The 27567-nt window shown below is 45.5% G+C and overlaps 1 protein-coding gene across 1 annotated transcript in view; it reads left to right on the top strand.

The window, feature by feature from the left end:
• LOC147683215 (uncharacterized) overlaps positions 1 to 27567 on the top strand; it is a 273042-nt gene that overhangs the window by 216077 nt on the left and 29398 nt on the right. The window lies entirely within an intron of this gene.

Raw genomic sequence — 27567 nt, forward strand, 5'->3', positions numbered from 1 at the left:
TATATATATATATATATATATATATATATATATATATATATATATATATATATATATATATATATCCACAAGTTGTGGTCGAGAGATCCTGAAATGTCGTGGGCGGTCCAAGTTAGGTTACCAGCAAACCTACATTTTCGCTCCGAACAAACTTCCCATCAAGGAAGAGACTTGGACACCCAGAGCTTCTTGCAAGTAATTAATTCAGCAAGTAGAAAAATGCCCTACTTGCCGAATAAATTCCTATTGGACCATGTGTGAGATGTTACTCCTTTGTGTTAATCTCGCCGTGTATCGGCAAATGGCAGGACCTGCCCAGGGTCCTTTTACTAAGACACATGGTCCAATTGGATTAGTAAAGATTGCAATAAACACTGCCCATGATTTGTCCATTTGACAAATTAGTACGACAAAATAGATTTGTGAATTTAAATCTTTGGAAACATTGTAAATATGTATTTATAATGAAAGTCCATATTAATGGAATGTACTTAAAAATGGCGCTTTAATATTATGCGACCGTCTATAATACCGTCTAAAATATAATATTATAGCAACCTTGGTGAGCAAGCCTGCTGGGCAGGCAAAACAGTTCCTTGTTTTCGTGGTGGTTTTGAAAATTAATCGGACCTGGTTTGGTTGGCCTGAAATCGACTCACACATATATGTATATTCACTAAAAAAATAAAGGTTGTTTCAGTGAGTTTTTTCGTGGAAAGAGGGGTGAGCTGCAAACATTAGGTGAAATGAAAATCTTTTATTTCAAATTGCAAAGCGCTGGCGGTATCCTGATGCATTTCGGTCTACATCGACCTGTCTCTGTAGTTTGCCTTTAGTCCAACAATTATTTCCCTTTAGTGGGCAATGCATTTAAATATAGTGTTTGTTACTGCATTCACCTAATCCCCCTGCATTCTAACTCAGAGTTTGCTGGGGGCCAGTTGCAAGGTCCAGTCCCTGGCGGCTGCCACTGCCCTGGTTGCTTTCGCAGAAGTCACAGTTTGGTCCAAGTGCGGGCAATTGTTGGCGCTCTTTACCTGGAGGTGCTTATCTCGTGGCAGAGGGGTGAGCCGCACACTTTAGGTGAAATGAAAATCTTTTATTTCAAATTGCAACGCACTGGCGGTATCCTGATGCATTTCGGTCTACATCGACCTTTCTCAAAGGAAGCCAGAAGCCCCAAGGTGGCTAAAAGGCACACAGTTCCAAATGCTCATTACCCCCAGGTCCCTTATGTCCTCGGCCCATTCAGAAACTTATGGAGATAACCATCTTCCCGACAGAAAAGAAAAACAAGAGGAATGCTGGGATATCCCTACTGCCCCTCCCCCCGGGAGTATAAAGGTAGGATCTACCCAGCAGCCCTCCTGTTCTTTTTTTCTGTCTTCGACAGAATGGCTGATGGATGCTGTTGGTGATGAGGGGCTGCACCGGCTCCTGCTGGGCTTGAGTGGCGTGCAGACTCTTCTGGCTCCTCCTGCCCGGCTGCCTGGCTTCGCGGGCAGGGGTTGGATTTCCTGATGTGTCTCCCCCCCCGGCCTGCCGGGCTTGCTGGTGGGGATTGACTTCTTCACGGCCGTTGTTCCGGGTTTCCGGCCCTTTGCGGCTGGTGCGCCGCCTCCCGGTTGCTTCCGGGTCTCTGTGCGCGTCTCCCCGAGCCTGGCCGGGTTGGAGACGCGCTGCGCTGGCTCTTCGTTCCCGGATCCGGCTGTTGGTGTGGGGGCCTTTCTGTTGCTGCTCGGGCCCCCGCTCCGGGTGAGTCCCGCTTTGCGGTGTTTTTTGCCCTATCTGAGTGTGTAATGCTGTTTCTCTGTCCATCTCCGCACTTGGGCTGGGTGTCTCGGTACAACGCTGCCGGTCCGGCACCTGCTTCCTCGGAACACATCTTCGGAGGTGCTGTTTGTGTTCTATGCCGGATGTCTCAACACAATTTTACCACTCTTTCTGACTTTACTTGAGCTTCGTGTAGCAGTGATGAAAGGATTACACTGATGTGGCATGCTTCGGAGCGTGTTGCTCGATCTCGGGCTGCTTTTTCTGTGTGTACACCCGGTGGCTGCTCAGTTGGTGCTTCTCTGCCTGCGGTGTGTTCGTGGAGTGTGGCTTTGCAGTCTACTTTTCCGGCTTGTGTTGACTGTAACAGGAATGGTATACGTGCTGCCTATGTCATTGTGTCTCATTGCCAGCATGTCAGTACAACGGTTGCCGGAGTTTGGATGCCTCCTAGTACTTTGTTGTCCTGCCGTTTTCTTGTTTGCAGGGGCTTTCTGGTCTGTCCTCTTGGCTGCAGGCTCTGGTCCCGGAGGTTTCCTTATGTCCTGAGCTTCCTTTTGTTTGGTTGCTGCGATACTTGCTGCCCTGCGCCCCCTCTGCTCGCCTCGTCGTGGGCGTTCTTTGTTGGGGGTGTGCGACAGGGGGTGTTTTTTGCTCCTGCACTGCTTTGTCCCGTGCTCTATTTGGGCCCGGGTCTGGGGGGGTGTGCTGCCTGCCGCTGTGGTGAGGGCTGCTCTGTCCCTGGCTCGCTGTCGGTCTTGCCCTCTTGTCTTTGGCTCTGCCGACTTTTCTTCTGCCACCCTTGGTTCAGGCCTCCTGTCCTCTCGCCGCGCTTGAGTTTGCTGCGAGGGGGTTTGGGTCCCGGTTTTCTGGTGTGCTTTCTTGCGCCCGGGTCTGGATGGGTGTGTGGGCTGCTGCCTGCCGTGATGGCTTGTTTGGCAGTTCTTTGGCGTCTGTATTGTGCTGGGTCTGGTGGCTCTGTGGCCCTCTTCCCTTCTGGGTGTGCGGTTTCCTTTGGCCTTGCTGTACGCTTGTTGTGCAGGGGTCTGGGTATGTCGCTGTGCGGGGTACGTTCCTTGTTCTTGTTGCCGGGCTGTTTCGCTGCGGCTGGGTGTGGGTGCCTTTGTCCTTGTTGTAGGCTCCTCGCTGCCGGGCTGCTGCTCGTCCGCCTCCTGGGTTGCCTTGACTGGCACTTTCTTTTGCTGTGTTGGTTGGCACTTTGCCCTCTGTCGGTCCTCCGGTCCCTTGTGCGGCTTTGGGTGAGCCTCTGTTTGGTGTCGGGGCTTGCTTGCAGGCTCTGTGCTGTCTTCCCTTTCGGGGTTTCCTGCTGCTGCCTTTTTGGGGGTCCGCGCTGCCCTCTGCTGGCCCTGGTTCTCCGGGGGTGGGAGTTCCGTGGGTCTGTTCCCTTGGTTCTCTTCTTCGGGGTGTTCCCCTGCTCTTGGCGCCTCTGGGGGTGTTTGCCCTTTCCATTTCGGGCTGCCGCAGGCTGGCGGGGGTCCCGGTTGCCTCTGTGGTGTCTGGTTCTTTTCGCTGCTCCTGCCTTTGTTTGCTCTTGGGTTCCCTGTGTGGTTGGGGTTTTCCTGCCTGCTTGCTTGCACCTTGCCCTCTGGTGCTCTGGTGTCGATGTCGCTTCTTTTTCTGCTGAGGCGGCCTGATTGGGTTGCCTTCTGCTTCCGGCTCTCTGCACCGTCTGTTGGTGGGTCGTTGTTCATGCTTCTGGGGCCGCTGCGCGGTGGGGGGGGGGGGGGTTCCTTTGGGCTCCCCTCGTTCCGGTGGGCCTGCCGTGCTATTCTTCCTTGGTGGCCTTGCCTCCACTGCGGTCTGGCTGTTGTGGCCTCTGCCCTGCTTGGGGGTCCTGTTTCTCCCCGTCCTGGCCTCTGTGTGGTTGTCCGTTTTTTTGGGCTCCTGGTTCCTGGTCCTATTCCTCCCTTCCTTGGCTTCGCCTGGTTCCTCTCGTTGGTGCCGTTGGTTCTTTGGGGTGCTCTCTCCCCTCTGCCTCTGCTTGGGTGGCTTGTGCTGCCTTGGGTCCGGCTGTTCTGTTCCTCCAGGCCTGCGCCTGTTGTCGGGCGTGGTGCGTGGTGGGGGCCTGCTTGGTCCTTCTGGTGCTGTGGCCTTCCCTTTGCTGGGTTCTGCTGTTTCCTGGCATCCCCTCCTGTGTCTGCTGTTTTGACTGCCTGGGGCCTCCTGGCGGCTGCGGGGTCCTGTCATGCCTCCTTGTCTCGGGGTTGGTGTGTTGTCCCCACGCTCCGCTGTCTGCTCGGTAGCTTGGTCTGGCCTGGTTGGTTTCTGCCTGGCCGCCTGGAGCTGAGGGGTGCGATTGGCTTCTTCCTGTGGGTTTCTTCCCTGCCTCTTCTGGTTTTGGTGGTGGTGCCGGGTGGCCGTTGTTGTTGCCTCTCCTGGGCCTGTGGATTCTTATCTCACTGGATGTCTGCTGGGTCTGCCTCCCGGCCTGCCGGGCTTGCTGGGTGGCATGGTTTCCTCCTGGCCGGTGTTCCGGTTTCTCGGCCCTTTGGGGCGGGGGCGCCGACTCCCCGTTTCTTCGGGGTCGCTCTGCGCGTCTCCCCGTTGCTTGGCCGTGTGGGAGGCGCGCTGTGCTGGTTGCTGTGGCCTGCGTTTGCTTCTGCTTGGCTTTCGGCCGTGGCTTTCTGTGGTGGCCTGTTGCCTTGGGCTTCCTCCCTGTTGGCTCCTGTTCTGGGCTGGTCTGCCTTCTGTTTGTGCGTCCTGCTCTGGGTTGCCTGGTTGTGCTCTTTCTGCGGTCCTGGGCTGCCTGGTGGAGTCTCTTCTGGGAGTTTCATGGGTGGCGGGGCACTTCTTTGCGGGTGCCCTGTATGCCTGTGGGGTGTCTGGTCCCTGTGTCGTGGGGTTCCGGTTGCTTGTGGGTGTGGTGTGTTCCGGTCTGGTTCTTGTTTCTGGCCGTCACGCTGTTGCCTTCTTGTTTTCCCTTCTTGCCTCTGCTGGGGTTCGTTGGGGCTTCAACGGGGCTGTTGGCTCTCGGGCCTGTGCTCTGTCGGGGTCTTGCCCTCTTTGCCCTTCCCTTCTTTTGGGTTGGTTCTCCGGGTTGCTTTGGCTTCGGCTTTGGCTTCCTGTCTGTATCCTTGGTTGCGGCTTTCCGCCGTGCAGGGTTCGTCCCCTGTGCTGGCCCCGCCTTGAGTCTTGCCGGGCTGTGGGTTGTGGTTTGCTTGTGCTTTCCTCCCTGGCTGCGGTTGCTTCTGTGAGGTCCTCTGGGGTGGTTTTGCCTCTGTGTCTCTGGCCTCTGGGTTTCTGCCCCGGCCCTTTGCTTGGGCTGTTTGGGGTCTTTATGCCTGGCCTTTTTCTGGTTTGGCTTGGCTTGGCTGTGGTTGTTGTGTCCTTAGTGGGTTCCTTGCTGTTGTCTTGGGTCCTCCGGGTCCTTGGCCCGTCCGGTTGCTCTCCTGATTTGGTGTTCGGGTTTGCCTTCTTCGGGCTGTGGGTTCCTGCTCCCGTTTCCTCCGCTTTGGCTGGAGTTCTGTTTTGGGGTTCCTGGGGTTCCTTCGGTTCCCTTTCCTCTTTTTCCGGGTCTATTTGTCCCGGTTGGTTGCCCTTGTTGGTTCTTCTTGCTCGGGTTTCCTGGGGGTGCTGGTTCCCTTTGCCTTGTGTCCTCGTCTTGCGGGACCTGGTGGCTTGGCTTCCTAGGGTTTGCTCTTCGTTCCCTGGTGTCTGGGATTTTTCTCTTTCCCTGGCCTTGGGCTCGGTCTTGCCTTCCGGGTCGGGGTCTGGTGGGCTTCCGCTGTTCTTCTTGGTTGGGCCTTTGGTTCCTCTGGTCCGCTTGTCTCCTGCCGGTTCTGGAGTGGGTTGTTTTCTCCTGCCCGTTTCTGGCTTTTTGCCCTGGTGGTTCTTGGCCTTTCTCTTTTTTTGGCCTCTCTTCTGCTGTTGTCCCCTTGCCTGTGGTGGCTTGGGTGTCTGTGCTCACCCTGTCGCTGGTTGGCTGTCGGGTGTTCCTGCGGTGGGCTGGTTGGCCTCTGTGGTGGCCTGTCTGGTCGTCTGGCTGTGCGCCCTTGCTCTCGTTGGGTGTCTGCTGGTCTGGTGGGGGTCCCTCTTGTCGGGGGCTCGGCCTGGGGTTTCCCCGGTTCTTCCTTTTTCCTTCTGCGGTTGCTGCCTTGGTGTGGTTTCCTGGGTTGGCTTCTGTTGGGTTGGGAAGGCCGGCTTTTTCTGCTTTGGTATTTCTCCATAAGTTTCTGAATGGGCCGAGGACATAAGGGACCTGGGGGTAATGCTCTATTACTTACCGGTAATCTTCATTACTCCTGGTCCCGTTGTCCTCGGCCCATTCATACGCCCCTCCCTCCCTCCCGGGCGGCCGGCCTTCCTGTCTGGGCTTGTTTGGACAGGAGGGCTGCTGGGTATCCTACCTTTATACTCCCGGGGGGAGGGGCAGTAGGGATATCCCAGCATTCCTCTTGTTTTTATTTTTTGTCGGGAAGATGGTTATCTCCATAAGTTTCTGAATGGGCCGAGGACAACGGGACCAGGAGTAATGAAGATTACCGGTAAGTAATAGAGCATTACTGAATGTTTTCCCCCTGGTGGGCGTCACAGGTGGCTGGATGGAAATATTTGCCCCCTGGTGGGCGCCGCGATAGGTAGAGTGAATGTGGCACACTGGTCTCTGTAGTTTGCCTTTAGTCCAACAATTATTTCCCTTTAGTGGGCGATGCATTTAAAATGTAGTGTTTGTTACTGCATTCACCTAATCCCCGTGCATTCTAACTCAGAGTTTGCAGGGGGCCAGTTCCAAGGTCCAGTCCCTGTCGGCTGCCACTGCCCTGGTTGCTTTCGCAGAAGTCACAGTTTGGTCCAAGTGCGGGCAATTGTTGGCGCTCTTTACCTGGAGGTGCGTATCTTGCGGCAGGACCACGCTGCAATACATGACAACGGAGCTTTCTCGTGGAAAGAGGGGTGAGCCGCACAAATTAGGTGAAATGAAAATCTTTTATTTCAAATTGCAAAGCGCTGGTGGTATCCTGATGCATTTCGGTCTACATCGACCTTTCTCAAAGGAAGCCAGAAGCATCAAGGTGGCTAAAAGGCACACAGTTCCAATTGCTCATTACTGAATGTTTTCCCCCTGGTGGGCGTCACGGGTGGCTGGATGGAAATATTTGCCCCCTGGTGGGCGCCGCGATAAGTAGAGTGAATGAGGCACGCTGGTCTCTGTAGTTTGCCTTTAGTCCAACAATTATTTCCCTTTAGTGGGCGATGCATTTAAAATTTAGTGTTTGTTGCTACATTCACCTAATCCCCGTGCATTCTAACTCGGAGTTTGCTGGGGACCAGTTCCAAGGTCCAGTCCCTGGCGGCTGCCACTGACCTGGTTGCTTTTGCAGAAGTCACAGTTTGGTCCAAGTGTGGGCAGTTGTTGGCGCTCTTTACCTGGAGGTGCGTAGCTCGCGGCAGGACCACGCCGCAATACATGACAACAGAGCTTTCTCGTGGAAAGAGGGGTGAGGCGCACACATTAGGTGAAATGAAAATCTTTTATTTCAAATTGCAAAGCGATGGCAGTATCCTGATGCATTTCGGTCTACATCGACCTTTCTCAAAGGAAGCCAGAAGCATCAAGGTGGCTAAAAGGCACACAGTTCCAATTGCTCATTACTGAATGTTTTCCCCATGGTGGGCGTCACGGGTGGCTGGATGGAAATATTTGCCCCCTGATGGGCGCCGCGATGGGTAGAGGGAATGAAGCACGCTGGTCTCTGTAGTTTGCCTTTAGTCCAACAATTATTTCCCTTTAGTAGGCGATGCATTTAAAATTTAGTGGGCGATGCATTTAAAATTTAGTAAATTTAAAATTTAGCATTCACCTAATCCCCGTGCATTCTAACTCGGAGTTTGCTGGGGGCCAGTTCCAAGGGCCAGTCCCTGGTGGCTGCCACTGCCCTGGTTGCTTTTGCCGAAGTCACAGTTTGGTCCAAGTGTGGGCAGTTGTTGGGGCTCTTTACCTGGAGGTGCGTAGCTCGCAGCAGGACCACGCCGCAATACATGGCAACGGAGCTTTCTCGTGGAAAGTGGGGTGAGCCGCACACATTAGGTGAAATGAAAATCTTTTATTTCAAATTCCAAAGTGCTGGAGGTATCCTGATACATTTCGGTCTACATCGACCTTTCCCAAAGGAAGCCAGAAGCATCAAGGTGGCTAAAAGGCACACAGTTCCAATTGCTCATTACTGAATGTTTTCCCCCGGGTGGGCGTCACAGGTGGCTGGATGGAAATATTTGCCCCCTGTGGGCGCCGCGATAGGTAGAGTGAATGAGGCACGTTGGTCTCTGTAGTTTGCCTTTAGTCCAACAATTATTTCCCTTTAGTGGGCAATGCATTTAAAATTTAGTGTTTGTTACTGCATTCACCTAATCCCCGTTCATTCCCACTCTGAGTTTGCCGGGGGCCAGTTCCAAGGTCCAGTCCCTGGCGGCTGCCACTGACCTGGTTGCTTTTGTAGAAGTCACAGTTTGGTCCAAGTGTGGGCAGTTGTTGGCGCTCTTTACCTGGAGGTGCGTAGCTCGCGGCAGGACCACGCCACAATACATGACAACGGAGCTTTCTCGTGGAAAGAGGGGTGAGCCGCACACATTAGGTGAAATGAAAATCTTTTATTTCAAATTGCAAAGCTCTGGCAGTATCCTGATGCATTTCGGTCTACATCGACCTTTCTCAAAGGAAGCCAGAAGCATCAAGGTGGCTAAAAGGCACACAGTTCCAATTGCTCTTTACTGAATGTTTTCCCCATGGTGGGCGTCACGGGTGGCTGGATGGAAATATTTGCCCCCTGATGGGCGCCGCGATGGGTAGAGGGAATGAAGCACGCTGGTCTCTGTAGTTTGCCTTTAGTCCAACAATTATTTCCCTTTAGTGGGCGATGCATTTAAAATTTAGTGTTTGTTACTGCATTCACCTAATCCCCGTGCATTCTAACTCGGAGTTTACTGGGGGCCAGTTCCAAGGTCCAGTCCCTGGCGGCTGCCACTGCCCTGGTTGCTTTCGCAGAAGTCACAGTTTGGTACAAGTGCGGGCAATTGTTGGCGCTCTTTACCTGGAGGTGCGTGTCTCGCGGCAGGACCACGCCGCAATACATGACAACGGAGTTTTCTCGTGGAAAGTGGGGTGAGCCGCACACAGTAGGTGAAATTAAAATCTTTTATTGCAAAGCGCTGGCGGTATTCTGATGCATTTCGGTCTACATCTACCTTTCTCAAAGGAAGCCAGAAGCATCAAGGTGGCTAAAAGGCACACAGTTCCAATTGCTCATTACTGAATGTTTTCCCCCTGGTGGGCGTCACAGGTGGCTGGATGTAAATATTTGCCCCCTGGTGGGCGCCGCGATAGGTAGAGTGAATAAGGCATGCTGGTCTCTGTAGTTTGCCTTTAGTCCAACAATTATTTCCCTTTAGTGGGCGATGCATTTAAAATTTAGTGTTAGTTACTGCATTCACCTAATCCCCGTTCATTCTAACTCGGAGTTTGCTGGGGGCCAGTTCCAAGGTCCAGTCCCATGCGGCTGCCACTGCCCTGGTTGCTTTCGCAGAAGTCACAGTTTGGTCTATGTGCCGGCAGTTGTTGGCGCTCTTTACCAGGAGGTGCGTTGCTCGCGGCAGGACCACGCAGCAATACATGACAACAGAGTTTTCTCGTGGAAAGAGGGGTGAGCCGCACACATTAGGTGAAATGAAAATCTTTTATTTCAAATTGGAAAGGGCTGGCGGTATCCTGATGCATTTCGGTCTACATCAACCTTTCTCAAAGGATGCCAAAAGCATCAAGGTGACTAAAAGGCACACAGTTCCAATTGCTTATTACTGAATGTTTTCCCCCTGGTAGGCGTCACAGGTGGCTGGATGTAAATATTTGCCCCCTGGTGGGTGCCGCGATAGGTAGAGTGAATGAGGCACGCTGGTCTCTGTAGTTTGCCTTTAGTCCAACAATTATTTCCCTTTAGTGGGCGATGCATTTAAAATTTAGTGTTTGTTACTGCATTCACCTAATCCCCGTGCATTATAACTCTGAGTTTGCTGGGGCCAGTTCCATGGTCCAGTCCCTGGCGGCTGCCACTGCCCTGGTTGATATATATATATATTGAAGGGAGAGGTGCTCCCGAAACGCGTGGATCAGTGCTTGTCCTTTTACTGCATTTGCGCTATCTGAAGGCTGAAAATTAATTAAAAAGAGTAAAACCTTTTAAGTCTGTGAGTTCATCCCGTTAATCCCTTTGCAAAGGGGGTTTGTGAGCAATATATATATATATATATATATATTCACTGAAAAAACCATAGGTTTAACACTCATTATAGTTAGGAATTAGCATTTAAAAAACCTTTGAAATTCACTGAAAAAACCATAGGTTTAACACCAGTTATAGTCATCACTGATGTCACTGACCATGTCATGAATGATGTAATATGTGACATCATCAGCAGTGGATTGCGGGTGTGCAAGTTTTAGTGAGTCCAACTAACTATAACGTGGGAATTTCAATGGTTTTGTATGAGTAAAATGTCTAGCTAACTATAACTGGTGTTAAACCTATGTTTTTTTCAGTGAATTTCAAAGGTTTTTTAAATGCTAATTCCTAACTATAACGAGTGTTAAACCTATGGTTTTTTCAATGAATTTCAAAGGTTTTTTAAAACCTAATTCCTTTGTATATCGAGTTTGTAACCTACGATTTCTAAACTTTTTTTTTATTACCTGTTTTTTATAACTATTATTTCTTTTTATTTTTTTTCACAAGAATAATTTTTTCAAAGTATTTTTCATTTTTTTTCATCATATTGTCTTGGGGCGCTCAGGGTGCGCGCACCGGTAAGCTTACCAGAGAGCGCAGCGTAAGCGCCATGTCTCCGTGCGGAAAAAAAAAGTATGTATTTAACTAAATAATTCAGTAGCATACTTATAAAAGTAGTATTTTTGATTGTAAATACCCGTATTATAACTTTAAAAGTATTTCCGTAATGTTAGCAAAACGTCATTTAGACGCGCCGCGTCAGCGCCCCCGGAAACTTTGGAGACAGCAAGACCTGTTTTTGTCTGTCCTACCATTTTGTGTAAAGAATGGCTGCCAGAACACCCAGCAGCAGCGATGAGTCAAATGGATTCATTGATGAAGAGCCTCCTCAGCCCAAGGTCAAGGAGCATTTTATTTGGAAGTTTTTTTCAATACCTGAAGGATTAAAAAAGGTGAATGCTCCCAAAGTTGAATGCAAAATCTACCCACAACATCAGGGAGAGGACGTGCAGCGGAATTGGAGATGATTCCGAACATTCAACCTGTTTTTAGTGACATTACTATAAAGTGCAAACAATGCGATGAAATGCTTTGCTATGGTGAGCAGAGCATCAAGCTCATTGCACACAAGAGGCAAGAACACCGCTGCCTTCCCCAGCCCTAATTTCTCCCCTTTTTTTTGCTCCTGTTGAGCAGTTTTGCATTCAATGTTTTTGTTTTTGTTCATAAAAAAACATAAAAAAAGAAAAAAAAACAGTTCTTTTTAGAACTACCTCCAATTCTCAAAAAAGAGCTGTATTATCTATTTTCTTTCTCTGTTTCACCCTGTGGTACGCTCAGGGCGCGCGTACGGGAGAGCGTACATGGGAACGCACCCAGCGCTTACTAGGGGGTCAGGGGGTGTCTACCCTGCCCCCTTTTAATCATTTCCCCCTTTTTATTTTCACCTCAGGTGTCTCAATTCTACCGAGACACAAGATGGCAGACTCTCCGGACTGTTTAGAATGTTGACAGACATCCGACAGCCAATCAGCTTTCCGCTCGCGCACTCCCGTAGCCGATTGCGCTCCCCGGTAAGCGTACCAGTGAGCGCTTGGAGCGCGCCTATGGATATATATGTGTTTTTGAAGTTAATTTTCATAAAAGCCACTTGAGCAATTTTCACCAAACATAGCAAAGGTACATCTGCGTACCAGTCCCTACTTTTTTTTACCAAGTTTGGTGTAATTCCGTTCAACGGTTCGGGCTGTAGACTTGTCAGACCGTCCTATGGAAATTAACATGGGGAAAACACGTTTTGGGACCCCCCTTTTTTCTCAGCCCCCACTTCACAAATCCACCTGAAACTTTCAGGGAAGGAGCGGAGCAGAGCTGGCCAAGATTTGGGAAAATTACACGCAAATTCCTCAACCGGCGCCAAAGATATTCCCAATAGAATGTTGCGGATTTCCTATGGTAGCTAGGTCCTAACTATAACTACCTACTGGCAACCGCCAGTAGGTAATATATATATATTATATATATTAACCGACATGGTCACATTTAAGTTTTGTGATTTTGTCGGAGGTTGAGTATTTCTCAACAATGTATTGTTGTCTTAGCCATAGAATGTATTAGAATGTGCATAATATATGTTTTTTTTATAAGATATCAATTGTGCCGATACACGGCAGTATTTAGGTGTTATTCACTATATAGCAATTCAATATTAACTATGTTGATATCACACACTCTAAGATGGCGCCCAAAATTGCGTGCGAGAATTAGTCCTTTGTTTGTCTCAATTCATTGTGCAAACATAGATAATGGTGCTGCGCACTGCCCATCTGATGTAAACATTGAGGAAGGGAGGGCTCTCCCGAAACGCGTCTGTTGTTTGAATAAACTTCCCTGCTAAAGAAACTGCTGAGCTCGAGAGTGCTTATTCCTGGGACCCGGCTGGGTATTGCTAGGATTTCGGAGCCGTGATATATATATATATATATATATATATATATATATATATATATATATATATATATATTTGTCAGGAATATCATGCTCTTGATGCTTATGTTTTGATTCTTTATTGAGACGAATACGCAGACAATATCCTGTGTGGTAGTATGTTGTCTATGTCCATGAGCACGCGATTTTTCACTTTATTAGTTTTCATGTTAACACTGTCTTCTGCCCGTAAAGAAGGAGTGACTGCAACTCCGAAACGCGTAGGACATCGTGCCTGAATAAACTTGCACTAAATACTTGTGGCCGCGGCTCCTTTGTTTTGACTCGCTGTGGAAGTGAGGAGTTTTAACATTGGCAACAGTGTGTGGAATATATATATATATACATATATATATATATATATATATATATATATATATATATATATATGTGATTAAGGCCTCTGGTAGGTCTGGTAGGCTGAAACGCGTCATGGCGGACATGCAAAGCAACTAAATAAACTCACTGGGCACTTCTAACTGGGTCTGTGCTCGTCTGATTCCTGCAAGTTGGGAGTGTTGGGTTTCGCATTGCGAAGTTCTTCGGCATATATATATATATATATATATATATATATATATATTATATATATATATATATATATATATATATTACCTACTGGCGGTCGCCAGTAGGTAGTTATAGTTAGGATTTTTTTCAATGTTAAATCTCAAAATTCTATTTGGAATAACTTTGGCGCCGGTTGACGAATCTGCCTGAAAATTTCCTCAAAATGGCCTCGCGGAGCTCCGGTCCTTCCCTGAAAGTTTGGGGGGGATGCGTCAAGCGGGGGCGGAGATAAAAGGGGGATCCCAAAACGCATTTTCCCCATGTCAATTTCCATAGGGCGGTCGATTTCACTTTTAGCCCGAACGGCTGAATGCATTTCCACCTAATTTGGCAAAATTGTAGGGACTGGTAGCCGATGTGCCTTTGCTATGTCTCAGGATATGTGCTCCAGTGGATTTTGAGTAATTTAGGTTAAAAAAAAAATATATATCTAGAGCCGCGCCCCGGTACGCGCACCGGGAGCGCTCAAAGCGCGCCACGCGACTTGCGTACGGAAAGCTGATTGGCTCTCGGGTGTCTGTAAACATTCGAAACAGTCCGCAGCGGCCGCCATCTTGTACCTCGGTAGGATTGAGGTGGTAAAAATCAAAGGGGGAAATGAGCAAAAGGGGGCAGGGTACACCCCCCCCTGACTCCCTAGGTTTGATGTGGGGGTCATAAAAGGGCCGTACGGGATCTCCACCCCCCGGGACCATCACTTCTTCTCCTAAGTGAACACTAGTCACTTGACGGGGCGGAGCACCAGTGGGTGCTGGTTTTCCAAACAGGCGACACTTGGGGTCACTGGATATGTGCCCCGGCTCACCACATTTGAAACAATTGAAGGGCCCCTTTGGAACAGGTCTACCTGTCGAGGCCCCATTCTGCTTTGGGGGTGGGGGAGGCTGAGAACCTTTCTGCTGGTCCCCATGGGAATTACTTTGGGGGCCTTTTTGGAACCCTTTCTGTTTTCCCTTGTCCCCCCCACTCTTCTGCTGGGGACCCTGCCCACCCTTGGCGGAGTCTCCCACGGGACCCTTGTGGACCCTGGTGCTGAGCCAGCGGTCCGCCTCCTCAGCAAGCTTCCTCGGGTTGAAATTTTTTTTTATTATTTGCGCGGGGGGAGCGCCCGGTACGTGCACCGGGGAGCGGGCAGGGGAGCGTACGATTGGGAAAAAGAATGACACTTTTTAAAAAATAAAAAAACATTTTTTTATAAATTGGAGGTAGTTCTGTTTGTTTTTGTTGTTTTATATTTTTTTATACTTTTTGAAACAATTTTATATTTTTTTGGGATTTTTTACAGGGGAAAAACAAAAACAGGGATTCAAAAAATGCTCAACAGGAGCAAAAAAATGAGAAAATTTAGGGACGGGGAGAGCATCGGTGTTCCTGCCTCTTTATTGCAATGAGTTCAACGCTCTGCTCCCCATAACAGAGTAGTTTGTCACAGTCCACGCATAAAAATGTTATGCCTGCAAAAACCGGCTGGACGTTAGGGACCATTCTTGCACGTGTTGAACCTGAAGGTGTTGCTCCACCAGTGGAGGTGCTGCTGCCATCTCTTCGTGCCTTTTCTGCCAGCTCCCTGACACTCTCCCTGGAATAATTTTTTGGGTGTCTTCTTTTGACATGCCTAATTAAATTGGCATTACAAAAGCTGTATTTTTTTAGAGGATTGCCTCTGGATAAAATACTTCCACATATTTTGCAAGTTACTTTACTTGCATTAACTTTTTTTTGTCCTTCAGGGATGTCATAAAATTTCCAGATGAAGTGGTTCTTTGTTTTCTGGTGAGGAGGGTCCTCTTGCACAAATCCATCTGAATCACTGCTGGATGACTCCCTTGCAGCCATTGCTGTAGATCAGGAAAGTAATGAGTTGAAAATTCACAAAACACCTCTTGCTCTCTCCAAGTGCAAATCAATAGTGAGAGAAATGGGTGGGTTTCTCTAAATTTAGAAAAAAATAATTATTGAACCAATGAAAAGTGTTATTTACAGGTCACATGACCATGGGCTTCATCATTATGAAACCAAAACTGTTATGAACCAATGAAAAGTGTTATTTTCTGGTCACATGACCCGACGCGCTTACGCGACGCGCCCCGGGGCGCAGCCAGGGGCGCGCCGCGTAAGCGTGTCAGACGCCTACGTTGCGCGATCGTATTCGCTCGAGTGCTTCCGGGTGCGCTTACGTCACGATCATGTTTTCGTTCGCGATATTGGCGCTCTCGGGACGCTCCCCGGAGCGCGCCCCGGGGTGCTTTATAGAAGTACGCTTTTCGGGGCGCTCCCCGGGGCGCGCACCGGGAGCGCTCCAAAAAAAAAAATGTGGGAAAATTGTAGGGACAGGTAGCCCTATTCTGAAGTGCTTTTTACGAAAATTAACTTTGGAAAAATATGTATTGTGCTACATTGGGCTTTATATATGTTAGAGCCAAAATGTAGCCCAATGTAGCCCAATGTAGCCCGAAGATGGCCACCAGAGACAAAAAAAAAATATCGCTCAAATATAGCCCAACTGTAGCCCAATGACAGAATGTATCAGAGTGTTCTAAACAACTAGAGCGCTAACCGTCTTACTTATAAAGTGAGACTTATAGTTAGGAATTAGCATTAAAAAAACCTATGAAATTCACTCAAAAAACCATATGTTTCAGACCAGTTATAGTTAGGAATTAGCATTTAAAAAACCTATTACATTCTCTAAAAAAAACATAGGTTTCACATCAGTTATAGTTAGCTGGAAATTTTACTGACATAAAACCATTGAAATTCCACGTTATAGTTAGTTGGACTCACTATAACTTGCGTGTGTAATGCACTGCTGATGACGTCACATATTACATCACTCATGACATGGTCAGTGACATCACTCATGACATCACTCATAACATCATCCTTGTGACAGAGTGACAGACCTCCTTTCACTGTAATGTAACCCATGAAACACATATTGAAAAATATAAATTAATTTTTTTTTAAAAATGGAGATACCCATACCAGTTACAACAACCAATTCAATAATTCTACCATCTATATACACATTCACTCATTCACCAACAGTTCTATATAGTCACTCATACATATATACACTCATCATATGTAGTGATACACCTATACATCCTGTTACACACCAACAGTCATCCAAAAGTTACTCACACACATACTCACACATGCAAATAAACTATTGAACATCCATTTATTTGCATATACAGCTATACACACACTACCACCTTACTTCTAAGGAAACTTACATATACTTACTCTCTTAAACAATCACTTATAGAAACACATAATTATTTAAACATGAACTCTTTCAATCTCTCACTCTCACATATACTCACTCATATACATCAATACTCACATACACTAGATTAAAACATATGTAGTTACTGATAAAGACACTAATGAGACAGTCATTCACTCACTAACACACGCATATACACACTCATCCACCCATACAGTCCTGCACATATGCCGTCTTCAAAAAACATACAAACAGTGAGTCAGTCATTGATGCATCTATGTGCTAAGTAACACTCCCACCAAACCATACAGACACTCATACTGATACTAAAAAAACATCTAATAATCTATATACACACATATGTAGCTACTCACCAACCCATGCAGCCATTTATACACAAAGTGAAACACTGATACATATATTTAAATATTTAAACATTAATCGTTAATATATGTATTCACTAAGATACACTTAATAAGCCAGTTAATCAATAATTTTTTTTAAAAAAACATCCATTTACACACTTATTTAAACATTTATTGTTCCATCGACCTTCACATATACATATATAAAATATATTTATTTTTCAGAAAGCCACACATTCACTGGATGGTGTCATCAGTGATGTCATGAGTGATGTCACTGACCATGTCATGAGTGATGTAATATGTGACGTCATCAGCAGTGCATTACACCCGCAAGTTATAGTGAGTCCAACTAACTATAACGTGGAATTTCAATGGTTTTATGTCAGTAAAATTTCAAGCTAACTATAACTGATGTGAAACCTATGTTTTTTTTAGTGAATTTAATAGGTTTTTTAAATGCTAATTCCTAACTATAACTGGTGTGAAACCTATGGTTTTTTCAGTGAATTTATATATATATATATATATATACACATGCATACATATATATATTTTTCTTTTCACTGAAAATACAAAGGTTAAAGTAATGTTTTAGTAAGGTAAATTTCTCAGTGACAACGTTAACATTTTGGATTAAAAAAACACATAAATTCACCAGTTATAGTTTGCAGCACTAACTATAACTTGTACCCCTACATGCACTGCTCATGACTTCACATATTGTCATGTAGTTCCTACCAATCTGTAGGACCTGCACATTCTTTGGACAACATAAAGCAAGGACTTGGTGGAAGACACTCCAGCAGGCTATGCTGGCCTATGGACCAGCTAGCTCACAGTGCCACCGTAAGCTCCCCATACCTACCAGGGAGCAAATGGGTTTCTGGCAGCCACTAAACATGACAACCCTGACTTCTCAGGGATCATGAAAACAGTATAGTTCCTTTTGCTTAGTCACTTGTGCTTACTTATTCTCAGAGAAATATACAGAGAATACACGGTGGGACGTTTTCAATAATATTTTTTGAATCAAAGTTCTTCTTGCATAAAATACGCGTGCAGCAATGATTAGGAGACAGATGCAGATAAACGTGATTACAAGCACCAAAAGCGTAAATAGTATATATAGTTTACCATAGTGCTAAACAATTCTATATATGCAGGCATTTAAAAAAATCAGTAATCTAGCCTGCATGCAGACCCTACTCTAAGTGTACCTAGAGTGTGTGTAGGTGTAGAGCCAAGAATCCCCCCAAGGGACGATCCAACCCCATCACCTGGTGGTATATAGTAAAGGACCCCATCTTGGTCACGAACAGGACACCCCTCAAGAGATGTCAGACCGCTGAGTGGTTATTTCTCAGCATGAAAGGACCATCGGTGTCAGCGGAAGTACCTCCTCTACTACTCTATCGGGATGCTCATCTTTTATAATAGAAAGCAGCTTTGCAATGTATGTATAGATTAGTGATGTTGTGAATATGTAGATAGCACTTTTGCCCCATGGATGAAGATAGTGATGACATTTGTATGTAGTAAGGAACGAGACCTTGCACATGATGTTCAGGGTGTTGTGATAATGTTGTGTGAAGTTTGATGTAAAACAAGTTTAGTTTCATAGAAACTAATCCAACATTGTTATGCCTGCAAATGTATGCAAAAGGTCACTGCTTGGAAATGTTATTCGTGAGAACAATGTAAGAAAATAAGCTGCTTCGCTAAATGGGTCTAACTTGGGAATATAACACCCACTCCTCAAACTAAGGGTCGATATCTAAAAAGCTATTTAAAACGCCAGCAGACAGTTTTAAAAAAGTTTTAAAAACTACTCTTTAAAAGCATCTAAAAGCGGGTTTCCCAATAAAATATGTAAAAAGCTTTATAAGTCATTATATTATTTGAGATCCCAAGCACTCAGAAAGCCACGTTGCCTAGGAACAGCTGTTTTGGTATATTTCGTTTAAAAGGAGACCAAATTGTTCCTACATAAAAATATGCAAATTGTTTATGTGTTCAGAGTGGTAGATGCAACATTGTTGTTGCCCATATCCGCATATATGTTTATTGAGCAAAGGTGATTCCATCCCGTTCCACAGCAGCAGCTGAGGAAGGCGTTTTGCCCAACAAGTTGTATGCAGAGCCATTGTTCACATCAGTAGGAGCTGAAGCATCCTACGGTGGCTCTAATGCGTTCATTATCAATGGAATACGCCGGGGACAGCAATACGCGTGGGCCTTTAAGGGGTCCATCAGTAATTCAATGTCCAGTGGCGCAACTAATTCTGATCCAAGATATATATCCAGGATACATTTGTGGCTGCAAAGCAGGCAGCGGAACACAGGTTGTATGCAGTCAAAATAGAACTTCCTGAATGACAAGAACCAGTACTCATTTAGCTCCTGAAGCAGAGGTGTGCCGAAGCAGTGTATAATGCACTCACGGCAACGCAGCACTAACAGTGCTGTGTCCATTTTGAGTTGAGCTGGGACGTCCATTGTAGAATAGATAGAATAAAATCAGTATTCCTGCCACAAGAAGCAGGACAAGCAGGAGACCTCCCAAAACGCTTCCCAACACGGAGTGTATGAAAGATGGTATAACTCCGAATATCGTCTGAAAAGTGCTAACCAAATCAGAACCGATACAATTTAAAAAATTTACTATTCCTTTCGTATCAGACATGTTAAAGATACGATGGACCAGCTTCCCAAAATGCAGCTGGAAGTTAGTGTGGAGTAGCATCTGCATCACAGAGGAGGACCTTGCAACCTTAAGATCAAACGTCTCTTTGACTGAAGTGAAGGCCACATCCTTCTGTAAAAGTATGGCTTTCAGTTTGCTCAGGGAGTCAAATTTTATGTTGAAAACATTTACCGAAGCGCTGCCTCCCTTACTGTGGGGGCAGGGGGAAACAGTACTTGTGTATAACAAGTGACTATGAAATTACCCGTAAGCAATGCCTGGTTCCATTCTGCAGCAATCTTGATCATTCAGCATCAAATAGCTTCCATTCAAGAGCAGGCAGAACATAGGATGAATCACAGTAGCTGGGGAACCCTTCAGATAACAAGACATGTTCGCCATTGAAGCATTGCATGCCCCATGGAGAGAAATGTTCATGCAAACCAAGGAGCCACTTAAGGAGTCTTCGCAGTCAGAGCCACTACGAAAAAACGTCTGTGTCCCCATTCCTGCATCTAAATCTGAATGTCAACTCCCAATACTCGCGCACATATCCTTCCCCTAGCGCTTCATATCTGCCTACCTGTTTGTATTGGAGACAATATTGGAATGAAAATGTTGTGACCGGTAGGGTGATGTAACCATGGATTATCTAGTCAGTGTATGGTGTTTCATCCTCAGTGAAAGATCATTGGTCTAATTTTTCAATGTGCAACATGGTATATTTCGCATCTCTACGCACCATTGTCATCTGTCTTTCTGTTAGATCGTATGCTAAAAACAGATTTGTACTGTTGATGTAACGCCATGGCACATGGCCAGAACGCAACATTTGCAAAGTCCAGCTCAGTATTACTATTGACCGTAAATGCTACAGTCCATTTGTGATATAGACATGTCTTGCTGTATTATGTCAATTGTGCAAGACACTATGTTGCCCAGTGAATAATTTCTGGATGAAATAGTGGTCATATCATTGTTAACCAAAGCCTTTTCTAAATTAACCCTATCAATATCACACACTCTAGCATCAGCTTCCTGTTGAAAAATCTTCCACAGCTCATTCTATATTCCGTACAAAAAGCGCTTTTGACGTGGTTTCCGGGGACCTAGTAAAACATCCCTGAGCACCATGTCATCAGAAAGAAGGCACAAGTGTTGTTTCACCTGGAAGAGTGTTGAGGTTTTTAGACAATCTAGGCATAACTTCCCAACGCTATATGACATCACCACCCTGGGTGTTCTGTCTGTACATATCTTTGATCAAGGCTTATTGATCCTAAACCTTTCAGTATTACCCCAGAATCTAGACTGACAGCTGTTTGTATCCACAGGCCAAACCAACTATCCCTTACAGCTGGGATATGATGAATTGAAAGAAACATTATGTATCATGGTGTCTAGTGTATCCTCACTAAAGTGTGTAAACTGCTGCCAATTCTCAAATCATGAAAATGTGGGTATAACAAGGTGTGTTCAAATCCTTTGTTTTTTTTTATACCAAGACATGAAGTTTGTTGCACTGTCTTGTTCAGGAAAATCATTTGGTGTGGTATGAGGCATGCTCTAAATAAGGCCTCTTACCCCCAAACCTGCCAATCTTTTGTCCCCCAGATAGACTTTGTATCTTTCCAAAAGTCAAAACCCTCTATAGACAGTTGGGAAATGAAGGAAGCAGAGTGGGATACTGGCATTATGTAAAAAATGTTGACCATAATGCTGGTAACAGAACATGTCCCTAAAATGACTTGTACCATCATACAATTCATCTTTAGAAAATGCAGCTGAGTGCTTTAAATCTGAAAGCAAATTTGCACATTTTCAATGTCCCAATCATCAGAGAAAGTACTAGAGGTGAAGATGTGATTTAAAGACATTTTGAACAAATAAGGAATTTAAAAAATGTCATTAGGACCATATACATCATGTGATACCCTGTCCCATACAATTCCTTCAGGAACTGGAACCGCTGTAATGTTCACCAGGGCTAAATCTCTTGGTTCACGGTGTGATGTATGTGGCTTAAGAACCAAATTCACAAATTGTACTGCAGAGCGATCTGGGAGAAACTGTCCATTCAGAAGTAGAAAAAAAGACAGTTACTAGTTGTAATTCAGGGGTGTATCCAGGGAACAACGAAGTAAGTCTTTTTCAGCCAAAGATAGAAAGCATAAGCTTGACGGAAGAGGTGGTGTTGGCAGCTTAGGTTCACTGGGATCTGATGAGGAGTTGTCATAATACACATAGTAACCAGATGCCGTCCGGTCCATTCTTGGCAGCTCTGCAGGTTTTGTAGAACTGGGAGATGACTCGATCTGTCGTAAATTTTTCGAATTGAAATTTCTGTACTTGTTGACTGTTCAATTGTCGGTATTGCAATAGGGAGAAACATAATTTCATTGTTGTTCACAGCTTCTCTTTGGAAAGTGGAGCCTTCAGTCATTATTAAAGCTTCCATCTGAACTTTCTGTATGGTAGCGAGAGGAGTGCGGCGGCTAACCAGGAGCCCATGTGGCCTACTGTTGAGACTCGGCCACATAGTGTGGTTTGATCAGATGAGACCGCCGGCAAGAGGCAGAAAAAGGACAGTTCTGGTGCCTTCGACAGCTAGGACAGGTACAGGACTGATGCCCAAATTATTTCTTGTCCACAATTTTCTCTCTGATTAGCTCTCCAATCCCTTGGACCCAGGCAGGTCTTGCCGTTACCGTTTTCACTTTCCCAGTGGCGGTGCGTTTTACTTAGACGTTGCTTTGTAAAGCTACAAATTCTTTAAGGTCCTGTAAAACATCTAAATCATTGAGTTCAAATGGTGTTTCAGCCACCACCCTGCTGGCACTATCAAGGTCAGGTGCCCACACCCTTATCCCAAACAGAAGCTCATAAGGTGTACGCCCCCCAGGGATTTTCTTGGCATGTTGTTAAGTTCCCTCTGGACCCCATATAGGTGATTGACCCAACTGCTGCCCAAGCCTAATACCCTTTCTGTTCAGGACTGCTTTAAGTCATGGTTTTTCTTCTCGACTACCGAATTTCCCTCAGGATGATAGTGCGAGGAGTACCGCAAGGCCATACCTCAGCTTCCTGAGTTTTCTTTGTAAGCCCAAGATCTAAACGCCGGGCCCTGGTCGGAATGTAGTGTGCCAATTGCGTATGTGCAGATAAAGACTCGCTAATCCTTTATAACAGTTCGAACCTCAGCCAAGTGCTGGGTCCAAACCCACAGGTATCTAGAGCATGAATCCACTGCCACTAAGATGTACTTGTGAGCCCCGTCAGAGTGTAAGGGGCCGCAGTGATCCAAATAGACACATGCAAGAGGTTTGTCTGAGCTCAATAAAGGTGTTTGCGATGGACGTGCTATGGTGGAGTCCTTCATCTGCTGGCAGATGTTCCATTTGAGGACACAGTCCTTGGTCTACTTCATAAGACCTGGCCACCAACAGCGCTGTTTTAGTAGTGAAACTTTAGCAGTAATCCCTGCGTGAGCTGAATTCATGCCCTTGTGTGCGGCTAGTATTAATCCCAATCTGCGATCAGTGTTTAGTATTACTCTATCCCCCACTCCTGGAATTTGAGCATACAAAATGTTTTGTGCATCCAATTTGTAGGAGTACTTGAGTGGAAAGCCTTTAGGCAATGCTGAGCTATTGCGCGTGGCATTGACAGCTATCATAGTTGCTCTGTCTATTCTCGTGCTAGAGTGAGTTATTGCAGCAACAGCAGCAGTGCGCACTGGTGCCTTGGCAGCTTCATCTGCCATCGAATTCCCTTCAGCGAGAAAGCCAAAACATTGATGACTCAGTGTATGAATACCATGAGCCTGTGGCAGGCCTTCTTTCTGCTTTGCCACTTGTTCCCAGAGAATCTTGTGCTTTACTGTGCAACCTTTGGAATCCCTAAATCCATTCTAGCCCCCAATAATGTAAATATTTGTTATACGACTGGACACAGTAACATTAATCACATTCATGATCTGTATTTTGTGGTGCCAGTATCAGGGCTTTTAGTTTAGCTAGCTGCGCAGTACAGTCTCCTAGAGACTGGGTGTGTGTTTTCCCAGGAAGAAACTTTCCATCCTGCATGCGCCCTTTTACAATTGTGTATGCCGTGGAATATTGCGGTTTCATTCCTACAACCAGCTGGGAAGATCTATCAGTATAAATGATACAATTATATTGATCTAGAGGCATTATTTAATTTGGCAGAGGATATTCTTGTTCATACTGCAGGAATGCTTGTGTTTGTAATATAGATTCAAACCTGTAATCTACATCTGTTACAGTTAGAGAGTTAGCCCATTGAATCCATTGTGGATGTAATGCTTTAGCATTTGGGATGCTTACCTATGTAATGGCCTCTAGGGTTGGTACTGAGATCACAATAATTATGTGTTTCCCCTGTGCTAGTGCTCTCTCACTACAGCAGTCTATACTGCTGTGAGTATTTTTTCTGTTGGTGCAAACACACTTTTAGCATTCATGTACAAATGTGATTTGTGCCAAAGGTACTGTATCTCCTTCATTAAAAGTAATGTCGGTGTAGCCGGTTGGTCCAGCGATTACCCGGATCACCAGGTTAGTCATGTTGACACATGTGTGTAAATGTTTGGAAGCTATCATGTTAGCTTGCACGAAACGTAGGCTATCAGTATGTTCCGGTGTCCAATGGTGTACTGAAAAATCAGGTCTAATTAAGTCGTAGAAAGGTTTTACCCTTTCTACATAATCAAAAATGTATGTCCTGCCAAAATTCAAGAATTCTAAAATGGATTGTAGTCTTTTCAGAGTCATTGGAGGTTAGAGCAGTGCACATTTATTGTAAAAATTGTGCCGCCAAGCTTTTGCCTTCACTTGTCAACTCATAGCCTTAAAATAGGACACTGAGGTGGGCAATATTTTGCAATTGAATTTGTAACCCAGGTGAGCAAACCCAAGGATTCTGTGGTTCACTCTGGCCAAGTGTTCCATTAAGTAATCGTCCGTCAAATAAATGTCGTCTACATAGCACAATGCCGCTTCAAACAAATTTAGAAGTAACTCTGTTACCCTGGCTGAAAACAATCTGGGGCTGTTCTTATACCCCTGGGGTAATCAACAAAATTTACATTTAGAGCCTAGCATCGAGAATGCTGTTAAAAATCTGCTCCTAGGCGTTATATTTTGGCAGAAAAATCCATTAGAGATGTCTAGTGTTGTTTTGTATTTCTTCTGCACAATGTTATTCATTAGTGTGGCACTGTGTGCATTCTGTACTGCAAATATGCATGTGAATGTGTTACAAATGCCTGTAATCTAAGACTAGACTATATGAATTATTGGGTTTCATTACGGGTAACAAGGGATTATTCAAGGGTGAGGTGCAATTCTCTATCACACCCTGATTTTTTTTAAACATATTTTTATTGGCATTTACAGTTTACAATAACAGAGTGAGTTTGGATACAGTGGGTTTGATGGCAATACTCCCTGTTTACAATGTGGTACAGTGCTATTCATACTATGATTGGTCAGTTATTCTGGCAACAGTGAGGCGCCAAGTCAAGTGATTGCCATGTAGAACTGGGGTACGAAACTGTGGAGGTGTACATGGAATTCTGGGTACTGTTTTCAGATGAAGGATTGGGGCGTTGTATACAAATTGGTCGGTACAGCTGTGCACTACTAGGGATAATGGGAAACATATAGTCGGACACGTTCTGACATCTGGCCTTCAGGTGTGGCGTGATGTATGGTGCTAAGCGCTAGTGGTTCTGCGTGGACGCCGCGGGAGGAGATCTGGGGTGTGTATTTGTAGACTGGACTAGAAGTTGTGAGGTCATCGATACGCGAGTGTCGCAATCTGCGTTATCACGGGGTGGGGACTGTTTGAATTGGTGCAGTAAAAGGGCCCATCCCATGGAAATGGGAAACTTGCGTATCCCTTTCACCTCCTCCTCTCGTAGTGTTTCTTCCTCTGCTGCTGCCTATTTGTATACTGCTCCCACCCATGCCGCAATCGGAGGGCCTGTGTGGGATCGCCAGTGCATGGCTATGCCTCATTTAGCTAGTAAAACGGCCAGTGAGATAAACCTAGTGGGCACTTTGTGTTGCTTCTGTTTCCGAAAGATACCCAGTGCACAGGATTCTCAGGTGGTCAGGTGTGAGAGTCCGGTGAGCTCTCCGAGTGATTTGTGAATATTTTGCCAGTATGCTTGTATAGTATGGCAGCTCCAGAACATATGGTAAAAATTTGCTTCCTGTGAGTGACATCTAGGGCAGAGGAATTGGGTGTCAGGATAAAATCTTTGGAAGCGGGCTGGTGTCAGATATGCCCTATGTAGAATATAGAATTGTATATTTTTAAAGCATGCGTTTCTAGACACCTTCTTGGGAAATTCAGTAGCCCTCTCCCATTCTTTCCCATGTAAGGGGCGCCCTATTTTCTCCTCCCAAGTGGTCCGTAGGGTATCTAGGGGTCTGTTCGTAAGTTCCCTTATGGCTTTATAAAGCCATGTGGTTAGGTGTCGCCCCACCCCCACATATAAGATTTTATGGATGAACGGGTGTGTGGCGGGTTCCCCCGTCAATAGGTTGTGATACAGTCGGTAACTTTCGAGTAGTTGGCAATGAAGTAAAAACTGGCCAGGGGGGAGATCATAGTCGTCTACTCTATCACATTTTGCTAAAACCTGTCTTAAAGAAGTCTATAGAAAATGCATGGAGAATTTGCGTTTTGGGACTCCTGTTTTTTTCTCAGGCCCTGCCTAATAGATCACCCCGAAATTTTCTAAGAAGAAGGTGAGGTTGAATAACTTTATTTTGGACAGCTTCCTGGAGATTTGTCAAAGGGGGCCAAAGTTATGGGAAACCAAAAAATGCTCTTTCTATGGAAAAGCAGACTTGACTGTAACTACCTCCTGCTGGCTACCGCCAGTAGGTAATATAAAGTATATATATAAAACCTTACTAAAAAAGAAAGACAGGCTATTAAAACACTCAATGATGACATCAATCTTACAATAAAGCCGGCGGACAAAGGGGGAAACATCGTCCTGATGAATACAAAAGACTATGTGCAAGAAGCCAAACGACAACTGGACAATCGAGGAAATTATTCCAAACTGCAAACTAATCCGATAAATCAGTTGACGCTGCAACTGAATGGACTATTACATAACTGGCAACAAGAAGGGCTACTGGATGCAGAAGAACATAAATTTCTAATGAATGACTACCCGGTAACCCCCACGATTTATTTTCTGCCGAAAATCCATAAAACACTCGTGAATCCACCTGGCAGACCAATTGTGGCATCATGTCAAAGCCTCTATGAGAACATTTCCCAGTACGTAGATCTGTTCTTAGCACCCATTGCAAAAAGCATGAGCTCCTATATTAAAGATACAGGGGACTTCTTACGAATATTGAATGATATCGCATGGAGTGAGGACTACCTACCGATTACCATCGATGCAGTTTCCCTGTGCACATCCATTAAACATGAAATTGGCTTGGAGGCATGCAACTATTTTTTAAAACAGCGGAATATCGGAAAACGCAGACACACTGAAATGTTAATGAACATGATCGAGTTATGCTTAACTAACAATGTATTCCTATTTGACAGCCAACTGTACAAGCAAGAATGCGGAACAGCAATGGGAATTTCATTTTCACCCAACTACGCTAATGTCACCATGGGGTGGTGGGAGAAACTAATTGCATGGGATCCCATAAATTAATCAGATCTAGATAAAATAATACTGTGGGTTCGTTACATCGACGATCTGTTTTTAATTTGGAGTGGTACAGAAAGTGATTTCAATGCATATTTTACAAAATTAAGCGACAATGACATCGGACTACAGTTTACCCACACCACCAGTAAACAAGAAATTGACTTCCTGGACATTAAAGTATACGTGGAAAATGAACAATTACAAACAACACTGTTCAGGAAATTAACATCAACCAATAGTATCCTCCATGGAACTAGCTTCCACCCACAACCCTTGCTAGCTAGCATCCCTTATGGCAAATTTATTTGCATGAAAAGAAACTGCTCCAAGGAACAAGATGCTGAAAATAAAATCATGGAAACCACAGTAAGACTAAGATCAAGAGGATACAGTGAAAGAATACTGGAGAAAAGTAAGAAAAAGGTAGAACTCAGAACAAGATCTATGATATTGACCACGAAAACAGTGAAAGATAAATCTGATGGACCACCAAGATT

The sequence above is a fragment of the Lissotriton vulgaris genome, chromosome 11 (genome assembly GCF_964263255.1).
Source record: "Lissotriton vulgaris chromosome 11, aLisVul1.2, whole genome shotgun sequence".
Classification (NCBI taxonomy): Eukaryota; Metazoa; Chordata; class Amphibia; order Caudata; family Salamandridae; genus Lissotriton; species Lissotriton vulgaris.